Here is a 12,684-nt window from a genome sequence, read left to right on the forward strand (position 1 = left end):
GCATACAATGGCATATTGCCCTTCAGTGACTGTTACTAGCAAAAGTCTCCAACAGTCACAGATGTGACACTAGATGGGGAGGGCTCTGAGTTACTACCAAGAATTCTTTCCAAGATATCTGACTGGTGGGTCTCACCCATATGTCCAGGCTCTAACTGACCACCATATTTGGGGTGAGGAAGGAATTTCCTCCTAGGTCAGACTGGCAGAGACGCTGGTGGATTTTAGCCTTCCTCTGCAGCATGAGGCACGGTGGTTGCTGGTTTAAACTAGAGTAAATGGAGGATTCTTTGTAACTTGAAGTCTTTAAAATCAAGATTTGAGGACTTCAGTAACTCAGCCCATGGTTATGAGCCTATTACAGGAGTAGGTGGATGAGGTTATGTGTAGGAGGTCAGACTAGATGATCACGAGAGTCCCTTCTAGCTTTAAAGTCTATGAGTCTGAGTCTATGAAGGTGTTTAATTGGCTCAGCTCCTGAAATGAGAATTTAACCAGAGACTCCCAATTCACATAATCATAATTTGCAAATAGGGCTTGGCAGTTGGCAATTCTCATTTAGAGGACTGTTGTGAAATATTTTGTCCAAATTTAAATTTTTTGGGGTTCCTTCTCTTTTGGCGTCACTTTTAATTGGCTTTGTCTCGACCTCTCATTAGCCACAGTGACAACTAATGACCCCACTATGGAGTATGTATAAAATTGCTAGAAAACCTAGGAAGGAACTTGAAGGTGGCAGTCTCCTCTCTTCAAAGTTGGTGACAGGGAGGCAGGCATCTGCCAGAGCAATTTAGACAGCTCTAAAAGTCCCTTATGAGGAGTATTGCAAGTCTTCCAGGAACCAAAGTGTGGATGATGTTCCAGAGCGTGAGTGATTTTTTTTTTTACTGGACTATGTCCACGGGAATCTCCAGTGTGGTGGTCATTATATATAACGTGTCCTGGAATATCTCTGGGCTGAGACTGGGAGACCCTTCATCTAGTCTGCAACATCCACAGAAAGTTGAGTAGTTTTCCAAAACAATTTAGTCCTATGTAGAAGGACAGCGTGCATCTGACATTTAGTGAGTAAAGTCTCTGCTCCTGTTTGTTGGCTTGCAGTTTCGGATAGAAGACCAGAAGGAATATGTCCTGGTTACTATGGGACTGTGAAACCATCTTTGGGAGGAAGGCTGATTGAGGATGCAGCTGGACCTTGTCCTTGAAGAATCCCAGGTATGGAGTAAGGACCCTAATCTAGCAGCAGAGTGTCCTGTGGCACCTTATAGACTAACAGACGTATTGGAGCATGAGCATGAGCTTTCGTGGGTGAATACATGCATCTGAAGAAGTGAGTATTCCCCCATGAAAGCTCATGCTCCAATACGTCTGTTAGTCTATAAGGTGCCACAGAACTCTTTGCTGCTTTTACAAATCCAGACTAACACGGCTACCCCTTTGATACTTGACCCTAATCTAGGAGACCATTCTGGCTGAAGTAGTAACCACCAGAAGGCCACCTTCCAGGACAAGTCGAGCAGAGGACACGTTGCCAATGGCTCGAATGGGGAACCTATGAGTCTCGACAATACCATGTTGAGATCCTAGGGTGGGATTGATTGACGTACCTGGGAGCATAGTCTGTCAAACCCTTGAGAAACCGACTGCAGATGGGTTTTCAAAGACAGACTGGCCCTTCACCCACAGGTGACACCCAAAATTGCATACAGGTGGACTCTAATCAATGACACGAATAGCCCTTGCTGCTTCAGGTGTAGCAAGTAGTCCAGAATGAAGGGCACTGATGACCTTTCTGCGCCGACCAGATCGAGAATCTGTCTCACTTTTCCAGGTACATAGCTCTAGTGGATGGCTTTCTGCTCCCTAAAAGAACTTTTTGAATTGGTCTGGAGCGCCAAAGGGTTCAGCCATGGAGCTTCCAGGCTGTAAGATGAAGGGAATCAAGGTTCAGGTGATGCAGGTGACCAGAGTCCTGGGATATCAGGTCTGGATTGGTGTTTCCACTGGCAGGTTCAGGAGCATAGTGAACCAGTGCTGTCATGGCCAGGCTGGGACTATCAAAATGACTTGCACTCTGCCTGTCTGATTCTCAGCAAGACCTTGTGTATGAGAGGAATGGGTGGAAATGCGTAGAACAGATGACCCGTCCAAGGCAAGAGGAAGGCTCCTGTCAAAGATCTGGGACTATGGCCCAGGAAAGAGCAGAATTGGAGACACTTCTTGTTGTGCTTTGTTTCAAAGATCTATTTGGGGCATTCCCCACTTCTGAAAGATGACTTGTAGGATCTCTGGGCAGATGGACCACTCCAACCATTGTGAGAAGACTCTGCTGAAACGATCAGCTAGTTCATCTTGAGAACCTGGCAGATAGGAGGCCTCGAGGTGAATCGAGTGGGCTATGAAAAATTCCCATAAGGACAGTGACTCCTGGCACAGGTGAGAGGAGTGTACTCCATCCTGCCTGTTGATATAGAGCATGGCTGTTGTCTGTAAGGACTGACACACACCTGCCCGCTATGTGGGGTTGGAATGCTTGACAGACCAGGCAAACTGCCCTGAGCTCTCTGATGTTGATGTATAACAAAAGCTCTTCTGGAGACCAAAGTTCCTGAATCCTGAGGGACCCCAAGTGTGCTCCCCATCCCATTGTCTGTGACAAGGGACACTGATGGTTGGGGTCTTGAGAAAGGGACTCCTGCACACACTCCTAGCAGGACTAGCCACCATTCGAGGGAGGTAATCACCAATGGGGGAACTGTAATGGAGTTTAGATTATATCAACTTGGCAAGTATACCAAGGCCAGCCATGCTTGGAGGGATCTGAGACGAAATCTCATGTGCTGAACCACATAGGTACAAGATACCAACGTGGCCCAGGAGCTGTAAGCAATTTCTTACCATGGTGACAGGGTGATTCCTGAGGCTTTATTTAAGCCTCTTTATTACTTGGAAGCGTGCTTCTGGAAGAGAAGCTCTAGAGAATTACCCTGATGAATTCTATCCTCTGGACCAGGTAGAAGGTGGATTTCTGCACATTTATGAGCAGACCTAAGTACTAGAAAGTCGACAATATTAGTCTCACATCTGCCTCTACCTGAAGTCTGGACCAATCTCTGACCAGGAAGGGTACAATGACATGCACTTCATGAACACCCAAGGGGCCGCCAAGAGACTGAACGGGAGCACCCTAAATTGGTAGTGCACATGGTTCATGACAAATCTGAGGAACCTTCTGTGTCTCTGAAAGATGGAAATGTGGAAATAAGCGTCCTTTAAAGTCGAGGGCAGCATACCAGTTCCCTTGGTCCAAGGAAGGAATGATGGAGGCCAAAGAGACCATGCAGAACTTCAGCTTCTTCATGAATTTGTTGATGTTTCATAGGTCCAGAATTGGTCTGAGACTGCCATGGCCTTTTGGGATTAGGAAACAGAGGGAGTAGAACCCTGGGCCTTTAGCTCTGGTGGAACCTCCTCCAGTGCTCTCACCCTTAGGAGCAACTGCACCTCTTGGGTTAGAAGCTGCTCGTGAGAAGAAAGATGGGGAGGGAGGGTTGAAAGGAGGGGAACAAAAAAACCTAAGGGTGTATATCATGCATAGCACCCATCGGTCCGAGATGATATGAACCCATGCCCAACAGAAGTGGGATAACTGGTCCACAAAAATTGGGGAATTTGGATCCATGAACTGTCCTGGCAGATAGGCTTTCTGATGGGACGTTTGGGAACTGCTTTGACCCCACTGAGTATCTAGGGGGTGCAGATGCAGATGAAGACTGTGGCGGAGGTCTCCTGAAGCCCCTGCTCCTCCTCCTGTTATAGTCCTGTCGAGCAGGCGGTGGGGGGAGGGGAGGAAGAAGCGAGCCATTCGTTGTGGCTTATAATGCTTCCTGAAGGGGGCCGGAGTATGAAGGCCCAAGGACGTGTGAGGCCCTTGAATCCTTTAAACTGTGAAGTTTGGAGTCCTTCTGCTCAGAAAAAAGAGTGACGTACTCTCAAAGGGGAGGTCCTGCAAAGTTTGTTGGACCTCATGCGATAAGCCTGAGGATTGAAGCCACAAGCTTCTCTGCATAGCCACAGCTGAAGCCATGGATTGGGCTGCAGAGTCTGCTGCATCCAGGGCTGCCTGTAGTGACACTTTTGCCACGGACTTGCCTTCCTCAACAATAGCCACAAACTCTCATTCTGACTCCTGATCTAGCAATTCCTTAAATTTTTTCCGTAGAGTCCCAGGAGTTGAAGGTTTACCTGCTCAGGAGTGCCTGCTGATCGGTGGGGTCTGCCACAAAATGCCCTGGGGTCCATGATGGTATCATTCAGGGGCAACACCACTCTCGCAGGGTCCGTTGCCACCAAAATGTCCACAAGGGAGTGGGAGGACTCTAATTTCCTCCCCCTAGATACTCAGGTTCTGAACGGCCCTCCTTAGGAGCTCTTGATGCACCTTATAATCCTCCTAAGGGACGTAATATCAGTTCCCATGAGTGCTTCATCTGTGGAAGAGGAGGAAGATGCCTGAACCAGCATTGGGCACTGCTCTTAACCCTTGGCACTGGCTGGGTCCCGCAATGCCATCTCTTGATACACGGCACCAGCCTCAGTACTAGAGCCTGGACCATGTTCTGGTGGCAGAAGCAGGGTAATTTCCAAAGCCACTGAGTATGACCTCCTAGAATGGGAGCCCGGTTATGCTGGAAACACCCAAGGGTTCCAGAAAGGCTATTGCACAGGGAACTGCCACTGCCCCGGTGGCCATGCTGCTGATGGATCCATAGTAGGATAACATCTGCTGGAATGGTAGTTCTGACTCCTCCACGAGACGCAAGACTCCGCCCGAGTCCATCTCTGAAGATCCCTTTGGAAACCAGGGCAGAACAGTGCTGACCGGCGTCGGTGAGTGGTGCCGGGAGGGAGGGGACCGGGGTTGTGCCATCATGGCTGGTTTCCCCTTTGAAACTATCTGAGGCCTCAAGCCTGAAGAAGTCTTTCCCATCAGTGCCACAACTGACAGCTCCTGTACAGCCAGGGAGTCAGTATCAGTAGCACGAGCAAGTCCCTCGGCGACGCAAATACCTCCAGCATTGATGGTATCAGCAGAATTGTAGGGCTCTGGTGCCTCTCTCGTGGCAGTGAGTCTATTGCTGCTGAACTCAGTGGCTCCCATTCCAGGACTGGAGTCGATGTTGCAGTGCGGATTGTCGGTGCCACAGGGTGGCCTGATGCAAGTCGCACCGTACCAGTGTCCCTCTGACCTTGGTGTTGGTGAGCAGCATCTGTCGGTCTTCCTTTTCTTCTTCCTGGGCACCAGCGATGGTGATCGGTACCTAGGTTCTCTTGCTGGTGCATCCTTCTTCGGCACCGGGATGTTTGATAGTGCCATGATTGCTTAGACCCAGTCGGAGTGTCTTGCCTCAGTGATGGAGATGGGGGAAAAGTGCCAGATGTCCCGATGTGAAGCAGGAGGAGCCCTAATGCTCCTCATTAAGGCTGACGTACTTGGTGCCGACTCCAAGTGGCCCAACTCTGATGGAGGTCACAGTGCTGCCTCCATGAGGATAAACCGGAGTCTAGCGTGTCTGTCCTCCTTGGTGTGGGGCTTAAAGTCCCTACAAATCTTGCACCGCTTCTGCATATGAGCTTTCCCTAGACACTTGAGGCAGCTCGAATTGGGGTCACTCACAGGCTGGTGACAAGATTTACAAGGCTTGAAACCCAGAGACTGAGGCATGCCCCAGTGCTGGGAGGGGGAGAGGTTAACCTCACTTAGCTGGAAGCTCCTAAATTACTAATTAATAAAAGAAACTTAACTACTAAATTCAATCAACAATACAATAATAGAGAAAAGTACACTGAGGAGTACTAGCAGAAGCAAGAACGAGTCAGTTCCAGCAACCGTCATGGGTGGTAAGAAGGAACTGAGGGAGTGGCGGGTTGGCAGGGCCCTTTATACCAGTGCTATGAGACCGCGACTCCAGGGGGCACCAGAGCTGACCCAACTGATACCACTGAGGGAAAAACTTTCCAGCACTGGCACTCGGGGCGAGCACACACCTACATGGGAATGGACATGAGCAAGCACTCGAAGAAGAAGAACCTGTTTACAGTTGGCAGAGGAACACATTGAGCTGGTGGTAAAACCCCCTTGTGAGGTGGAAAAAGGAATCTATCCCCAGATTAGGAAGTAGACACTGGTCTTCTGGTGTGGTGTATTCCACACAGAGCCCAGTAGGGTCAGGAATATTGATATGCATAAGGGAACTACTGGCTAGGTAAGAGGTGGAGGGTTTTGGCTTTGTGGAACACTGGCCCACTTTCTATGGGGAGAAGAGGCTGTATAGCTTGGGTGGCTTCCATCTCAGTAGAAGGGGAACCAATCTCCTTTGGGAAAGGCTGGCTAGAGTATTCAGGAGGGCATTAAGCGAATAGCAAAAGGGAAGGGTAAAAAGAGGGACAATAAGAGTATTTAGCACAATATTGAGATGTTGAGAACAAAATTAATCAAGGAACCAAGCACATGAAGAGAAGAAATTTTTGAATTGCCTATACACCAATACTAGGAGTCTGGATAACAAACAAATGAGCGAGTGAATTCCTCTTAGGAGCATAAATATGATCTAGTTGATATTACTAAAACCAATAGGATGATTAACCATGACTGGGATGTTAAAAATCAATGGTTATAGCCTATTTAGGAAGGATTGAGTGGGCAAAAGTTCCCCTGTGGGTCCATGGACAGAATAGGCCCACTGCTCCTCCTGCATGTTGTAAGAGGCGACTAAAAGGGGACTGCCTGGAGAGGGATGGGCTCTGCCGGGTTAGAAATTTGCCCAAGACACACCATATAATGAGCAAGTCATCAATGTCCATACCGGACTGATTGCAGCCTGGATTAATAATGACCGTGCCATCCGTCTCCCACGAGGGCAGACGCATCAAGTATACTACTGGTGTAATCCCAACAAAGAGGATCTGTGGAACAGATAACATCACCATAGCCACATGGAATGTAAGGACATTGAGCCAAATAGGGAGGTTGAAAGAACTCACGTACGAAATGGAACACCACAACTGGTATATCCTAGGAATCTCGGAGGTCAGATGGAAGAATTTTCTGGAGAGGTACTAATAGAAGGAGGCCATGTACTCTATTACAGTGAAGAGGGCAAGCATGTCAACGGCGTAGGATTTCTTGTGCATAAAGATATCAAGAATTCAGTATTAGGATGCCTTCAGCAGGCTTATTTCAATCTGTTTAAAGGCAGTACCATTTAATATCACAATGGTACAAGTCTACGCCCCTACAACAGACTAGGACGATGAGCAAATTGAAGACTTTTACAATCAGATCCAAGACATCATCGATAAGGTACACAAGAAAGATATCCTGATTGTACAAGGAGGTTGGAATGCTAAAGTGGGTACTGATGCACAGGCAGATTGGTGAGATTATTGTGGCCCTTTCTGTAATGCGGTAACCAGTGAGAGAGGATTGAGACTTTTGGAGTTTGCCAGCTATAACAATCTGGTTCTTGCAAACACATTAAGAGCACATAAAGCATCCAGATGATCAACATGGCACACACCTAATGATCTACATCACAGCCAGATAGACTACATTACGGTGCAAAACCGATTTCGTTCTGGGATTAACAGAGCTAAAACAAGGAGCTTCCCTGGTGCTGATATTGGAAGTGATCACAACCTAAATTTTTGATGCTAAATTTTTGGTTGTGGCTAAGGAAAATCGTCAGGCCAAAGTTCACCAGAACCAAGTTTGATTTAGAAAGACTCAGAGACCGAAACATTGCAGAGTCATTCCAAGCAATGATCGGTGGAAAATCTGCCCTGCTACTTGCTCTACAGGAAGACGTAGAAACAATGACCAACAATTTCAACACTGTAATGAATGAGACAGCAATGGACATCCTTGGGAAACATCATAAGACAAAACCATGGGTTACAAATGAAATACTACAAATGTGTGACATTAGAAGAGAACTTAAGACAAGAACAGCACTGAGGGAGCTGATAAATACAGAGTGATTGGGAGAAAGATCAAGAAAGGAATGAAAATGGCCAAGGACATATGGATTGAAAAACAACGTTCTAAAATTAAAGAGAGTGTATCAGTAATAAAAATAGCAAACGAGCCTTCCAGGTTGTAAAAGCTCTGATAAAGGAGAGATGGACCAAAGCTAATGCAATCCAAGACAAAGAAGGGAACAGTCTTACAGAAGAAAGGGACATCATAAATAGGTGGACAAACTACTGCTCTGATCTATACAGCCACCAGACAAATGGAGATCTTAGTGTCTTAGACAGCCCAGATTCAACAGAGGAGGATGACTTTCCAATACTATGTGAAGATGTTGAGACAGCTGTGAAATCACTCAAGAATGGAAAGGCTACAGGTATTGACAACATCCCAGGCAAACTGATGAAATTCAGAGGAGAAATAGTAAGAGATGTACTCACCAAGATCTGCAACAAGATCTGGCAGACAGGTGAGTGGCCTTCCATGTGGACACAGTCACTAATCATTACTCTGCCAAAGAAAGGCAACCTGCAATTGTGTCAAAATTACCGGACCATAAGCTTAATTAGCCAGCAAAATGATGTTGAAAGTCAGATTGAAGCCACAAGCAGACAATATCATCGCTGAAGAACAGGCTGGCTTTCCTGCTGGAAGAAGTACCACGGAACAGATTTTCAACCTTCGTGTTCTATGTGAGAAGTACTTATAACACTAGCAGGACATCTACCACGTCTTTGTTAACTTCAAGAAGGCTTTCAACAGAGTATGGCACGAAGCTCTTTGGGGAACCATGAAGTACAATGTTGGTCGTAAGTTTATTCTCACCATTAACCAACTGTATGCCAAGGCCAGCAGTGCAGTTCTCATCAATGGCACAATAGGAGAGTGGTTTTGCACCACTGTTCGAGTCCGACAAGGCTGCTTTCTTTCGCCCACACTGTTCAACATCTACTTGAAGCGCATAATGACTGATGCCCTTGATCACATATGCACAGTCGGCATTGGGGGGGACGAACAATTTCAAATCTTCAGTTCGCTGATGACATTGATGGCCTGGCAGGCAACAAAGATGAACTTGCCAATGTTGTGAAACAATTGGATGAAACCTCTGCAAAATATAGCATGGAAATCAGTGCAGAGAAAACCAAGCTGACAACAAACAAATGTGATGGGATCAGCTCACGTATCACTGTCAGTGGACAAGAGCTGGAGACAGTGAAACAGTTCAAGTATTTGGGGGCAATCATCACAGATGAAGGATCCAAGGCAGAAATTCAGGCAAGAACTGCGCAAACAACAGCAGCAGTGACAAAGATAAAGCCAATTTGGAGGAATAAGAACATCTCCCTGGAATCCAAACTGAAACTGCTGCACGCATTGGTCATTTCCAATTTTCTGTATGCATGCAAGACATTGACCGTTACGGCAGAACTTGAATGGAAAATACAGGTAGTAGAGATGAGATACCCAGGATTTTACGACCACGATCCTACTTCGACCACGTCACTAATGAAGAAGTCCACAACATCATCACCCAATGCGCTGGATCATATGAAGACCTCCTGATAATCATGAAGAAGCACAAGCTGAAATGGTATGGCTGTGTAAAAATATAATCTGTCCTATCCAAGATCATCTGCCAAGGGGAAGAGAAGAGAAGTACAGGGGAAGAGAAGAAGAGGTAGACAGAAGAAGAGATGGATTGATAACATAGAAGAGTGGACAGGAATGGACTTCGCGGAGACTCAAGCACTGACACACAATCGTCAGGGGTGGAGATGATTGGTTGATTGCTCATCAATGATGGTGCCCCAACAACCAGTGCAGTTATGGGAGTGATGATGATGATGATGATGATGAGTGGGCAAAAGGGGAAGGAGAGAGTCACATATGTCAAAAATGGCATTACCTGTTTCCGAGTCACTGATAACTAAGGCTATGATTTAGTCAGGGTATTTTTAGTAAAAGTCATGAACAGGTCACGGGCCATAAACAAAAATTCATGGCCTGTGACCTGTCCATGACTTTTACTATATAAATACCTCTGACTAAATCTTAGCAATTCCTGGGGCCCCAGGACACCGCTGCCTTGGGGGCTTGGGGGCTGATGGCTAGCTCCGGGGGCTGATTGCTCCCAGCCACCCCTGCTCCGGCGCTCCCCGGGGCCAGCTACTCTCGCAGACCAAAGATCAGCCGCACCGGCCATTGCAGCTATGAAAGTCACGGAGGTCGCAGAAAGTCACGGAATCCATGAGTTCTGCGACCTCCATGACAGAATCGCAGCCTTACTGATAACTAGAAGAAAATGATCCTGAATGCTTATGGAGCAATGTCCTAACACATAAAAAGACAAGATGAGGTATTAGTTGGTGTCTGCTACAGACCACCAAATCACACAAGGAAACAGGATGACCACTTCCTTATGCAACTATTTATAATGCATGATCATGTTGGTTTTCAGTTTGGAAATTGGAGATCTCATGCTGCCAGTACTAAGACAACCTTGCAATTTCTAAACATTATAGATGACAATTTCCTAACCCAAAAAGTGTTACAGCCAACATGAGAGAATTCTGAATTAGACCTTTCCTTAACAAATAAATAGGAACTGAACACAGAACTAAACGTTTATGGTAGCTTATGTACAAGTGATCATGATTTGATCACATTTATGATGTGCTATAATATAACTGTAATATACATATGTACACACACACACTTGGTGCTTTAATAGGGCCAATTTCACAAAGCTGAAAACAATTATGAATCAAATCAATTGGAAGGAAGAATTTAAAATCAGAAAAATGTGAATGATAATTGGGAATCATTTAAGATGGTCTTACTAGTTGCCCCAAAATTTACAGGCAATGAAGGAGGCCATAATCGTTAAAAACTGTTTATAGGGGAAGTGAAGGCTATAAAAATTTAAAAAATAATATATAACAAAATGGAAGAAAGGGGAAGTTGATAGTAATGAATATAAGTCAGAAGTTAGGAGCTGTAGAAAAATAAGGGAAGCAAAGCAACGCAAGAAGAAATCTATATCCAGCAGAGTAAGGGCAATGAGGAGTTTTTAAAATATATTAAGAACAAAAAGAATCATGACAATGGTATTGGTCATTACTAGATGGAAATGGTAGAATTATCAATAATAATGCAAAACAAGGCAGAAACATTCAATAAACATTTCTATTCTGTAGTTGGAGAAAAACAGATGATATAGTCTCATCATATGGTAATAACACTCTTTCCATTCCACTAGTATCTCTAAAGGGTGTTAAATAGCAGCTACTGAAGTTAAATATTTTGAAATCAACAGGTCCAGATAACTTGCACCCAAGAGTTTTAAAAGAGCTGACTGAGAAGCTTGCTGGACAATTACCGTCAATTTTCAGTAAGTCTTGGAGAACTGGGGCAATTCCATGACAAGGGTGAGTACCAGGCAATTTATGTGATACCAAAAATCTGTTCCTGAGGCACAGTGTCTGACTGGGTCCCAAGGCCTCTTCTCTCTGTGGTCTTTCCTCCCTGTCACTCTGGTAAGGAAGTTCCAGAAAGTATCAGTGCAGCAGTATCTCCTGTACCTACCCTTCTGGCTGAAGATGATGGGAGCCAGGTGTCGAGAAGTGCCTGCCCCCTGTGTGTACGAGTCCTCGGACTTAAGACACAATTAGTTCCTCAGAATTGCGTTGTAAGTCGAAGTGTAAGGCAAAACCACTATTCCCATAGGAATCAATGATATGAAGGGAGGATTGGTTCTCGAACCAAGGCTTGATACACTATTTTCACCACAGTAACCCAGATTTTTGTATTAAATGAATTATAGATGACTTATGTTGCAACATCAATGTATTTACTGGACACTATTTTGTAAATAAAATTCAGATAAACATATAAACTCACATATGCTGCTCAGAATGCCAGCAACACAGGCTCAGAAAGCCAGGGAGAATGGCACACATGCTGAGCCTCAGCCAATCACGGTTCAAGCTCTCTCATTGGCTCCCGGCCCCGGGCTCTGCCAATCAAAAACAAGCAGCAACCCCACACGGCAACAAGCTACCCTCCTGCCTTGAAGCCAATCAGAAGCGACACCTTCCAGCTCCATACCACTATAATGCAACCAGGAAGTGACTTCAAGTGAGCATTGTAAGGGCAAAACAAGCGACGTAGGGATGAAATGGGCAGTCAATTGAAAAGCGTTGTAAGTGGCGTCCAACGTAAGTCCGAGGACTTCCTGTATTCCTATACTGAGACAGGCCCTGTTGTAGTAATGCTAGCTATTTGGACTAGGAGGAGGACTTGGACCTATTCCCTGATCTAGATTTCTCTCTGGTGTTTGAGTGAAGGTAATACAAAGGGAGTCCATTAGTGGTATCTTTTGGTGGGTAGGAGCTTGTGGGAGAGGAGTACGATTTTTTTAGATTCTCTCTCTCCCTCACCCCCACATTTTTTTTGTTTGTTTGTTTCCTTTCCCCTTTGGGATCATCCCTGGAGGACAGAGCTCTTCTCTCAGCTGGAGATCCCTGTTGGATCGTGATTGTGGTGGTCAGTTTGTGAAATGGTGTTCCTCGTTATTTAATACATAATTTCAGAGGCAGTGATGGGTCTTGTAGTGATATTTCCCTACAAGGCCCCATGTCTTACTCTTG

At 45.7% G+C, this 12,684-nt stretch overlaps 1 protein-coding gene across 1 annotated transcript in view; it reads right to left on the reverse strand.

Moving 5' to 3' along the window:
• SLF1 (SMC5-SMC6 complex localization factor 1) overlaps positions 1-12,684 on the reverse strand; it is a 79,321-nt gene that overhangs the window by 16,366 nt on the left and 50,271 nt on the right. The gene's annotated exons all lie outside the window — the stretch shown is intronic.

This window comes from Malaclemys terrapin, chromosome 6 (assembly GCF_027887155.1).
Source record: "Malaclemys terrapin pileata isolate rMalTer1 chromosome 6, rMalTer1.hap1, whole genome shotgun sequence".
NCBI lineage: Eukaryota > Metazoa > Chordata > Testudines > Emydidae > Malaclemys > Malaclemys terrapin.